Source organism: Atta colombica, unplaced genomic scaffold (genome assembly GCF_001594045.1).
Source record: "Atta colombica isolate Treedump-2 unplaced genomic scaffold, Acol1.0 scaffold268, whole genome shotgun sequence".
In the NCBI taxonomy this organism is placed as follows: Eukaryota; Metazoa; Arthropoda; class Insecta; order Hymenoptera; family Formicidae; genus Atta; species Atta colombica.
In genome coordinates this window covers 496972-499844 of record NW_017259368.1, presented here as the reverse complement: position 1 = coordinate 499844, position 2873 = coordinate 496972, and positions in this window count along the sequence as shown.

The window sequence follows — 2873 nt, the reverse complement described above, 5'->3', positions numbered from 1 at the left end:
TATATATATCGCGGCATGATTGATATTCATTTATTATAGTAGTAACGGTCATTGGCGCGCACTTTATCGGCTCGTGTTCCAGCTACGCAGTATCGATTACAGCCACAAACAGGGAATCGGATCGTTCTACGTTTTGCATCTCTCTCCCTTTCTTCTCACGTCACCATTTTCCTGCCCTTTCTCGCTTCGACCAATTTTCGATGACGCAGATCGCCGTGAAAATGAGCTTTACGTCGCTCGCGTGACAAACACCATTTTGAGTAACATGGAACGCAGAGATAGGACATCCGTGACGCCTTCCTCTATCCCGCGATTCATTCTGATCGCGCATTCGTGCATTCATAACAAATCAGTGCGACACTGACGCGCCTCTGAAATACTCAGCTGCCAAGATAAATCTATCGATCTGATGATTATCGCGCGAATCATCGATCGAATTTAGGGGAAGTGAAATCGAAGAGGGGAAACGCTTATCTAATCCTCAGAGTGAAAATTTGTTATACATATCAAAGTCCAGATTTATAAAAATAACTATCTGTATCGTAACTCAATTTTTAACATCTACGGAAAAGAGAGAACGATCCATATCACGAAATTTGTAGCAACATCATTGTAAAGTTATAATATTACTGCAATATTATAATATCATTGCATATTGCTAGAACGTTGCAATGTTGTTGCAATATTGCTGGAATAATTTGTGCTGTATGGGGATCTCTGGTAAAAATGATTTTATCGTTGATGTCAAAAGTCGATAGGGCGGTAAACTCACAAGATAATTTTAATTCTCATGTTGCATATGCATGATGGATTATCTCTTTAATATCTCTATCGATATGGACTTCCATTTTTGTATTAAATGGTTGTTAGCGATTACAAACAAAAAAACTTTAGAAATTACGTGTGTCCCATTATTGATTTTAATCGATCAATCTAATGCTTTCATACAAATATACAAATTAGACAAAAATAATACAAATTAACATTTACCACAAATTAGTTCCTACAACCATCAATTGGACATAAGTTAAACAGTCGTCATCGAAAATCGGTCGCTACGAGTGATTGTCCTTAATTTCCCTATCAACGACGCATTCCCTCTAACACGTTACTTGTCCTCTTTGCAATTAACCGATCGCGAGAATGTCAGACGCTGGCCGCTTTGTCGACTCACCCGCCATTGTTCATCGCGCCACTCTGCTCTCTTCTCACCTCACTGATCACTTCTTCCGTTCTTTTCTTCTCTCTATACAATGTGCGGCACTCGGCGCGACACTCGGTGCGGCATGTTTCGCCCATCTCGTCGACGGCTGCCCTCGTCTCTCGGTTGTCCCACGTCGGTGCTCTGTTAATTAATTGCCGAGCCTGGCTACCGTTAGAGGAGAATCATCCCCTCGGCGATCGGTAAGAACCGACATGATGATTATCGGAGCTCCTACACCTCCGATCCCTCATCTCCTTATCTCCTTGTCTTCTCCCTCCCCCTGTCCCTCCTCGTCACTTTGTCCCGTCCTGGCAAGCTGTCCTCTCGCTGTCACAGGCGAGTCCCAGCGCGACTAATCCAACTCCTTCGATCGACTCTAACCCCCTCCCTCTCGCGTTTCTGCACTAGAGAACACGCGTATCTTGATCTCCTATCTGGCGATCCGTAAACGCGATAGCAACACCAAACCTCATGTTACACCTGTCACAAGCACGTCCAACAGCACCGTCCACCTTCACACGGTTCGGCGAGTGAAATGTCCTCTATACTTTTCTCCTCTTTGTCCCCCTCTTTCTCCCCCGTGAATTGTACAATTAATCAATTAGTGTAATTAATCTCTTTATACACCTATTATGCACATATATGAAATATATTATACCATTACCTTTTACGTGAGCAAATAAATTGATTATTATATCGCCGGCGAGGACCAGGCGAGAGCGCCTTACCGCCCTCTTCGGCCCTCACCCTCCCTGTCTCGCTTCTTGTCGGCGTATAAACAATGTGTACGTACGTACGTATAGGTATGTACGCATGTATCTTATGTATGGATGTATGTTTGTATGTATATATGTATATTTGCGTGTATACATGTATAGATAGAATGCGTCCTTTCGTATACCTACGGAGTTTGTGTCAAACGCGTGCGTGGGTGTGTATACGTGTACCGTGTGTACGTGTATGCGCGGTCGCTCGTGTGTGTTTAATCTCCAGCGGCTCTAATTACGTCTCTCTTCCACCCTATCCTCCTACCCTCCGCTCTTTCTCTTTCCCGCCCCGGAGTCTCTTCGCTTCTTTTTCCTCTCCGTCTCCGGCGGGAAAACTATCCGAAACCATGTCATCTTTAACTTGCGCTCAGCGTTCTTATCCCCGCCCCGTGCGACGGGGTAGGTGTATATCCTTCTCGTGTTTCACGTTTCCTGCCGCGTCATTTCGGCTCCTGTTAACACTCTCTTCCTCTCCTCACTTCCTCTCCCACTTTTCTCCGTGAGAGACGTCGGAACACTCTCGACGAGACTAGCTATACCGATCGCACGATGTGATCGCGCATACATGCACGCACACAAAAACATACACTCGTACAACACAAACAAACACATACACGGAAACATATAATACACGTCGAAAGTCTTCTTGCGTCCCTCATCTCGTCTGAATGTGTTCCTTTTTCCATCTTCTTTCCTCCCGTCTTTTCGCGAGTACATGGTCTATATTGATCCACGGTTGTACACGCAGTAAAAAGAAGAAATTACACGCAGCGCCGCGATCGATGATGCAACTGCGATCGAGGAGAGGAAGCCGAAGAAGAGATTAATGGTGAATTACGATCCCACGACTGACGTTTGTCGGACGAGCCAGCTTCAACCCCTCGTACATTATATACGAGTAA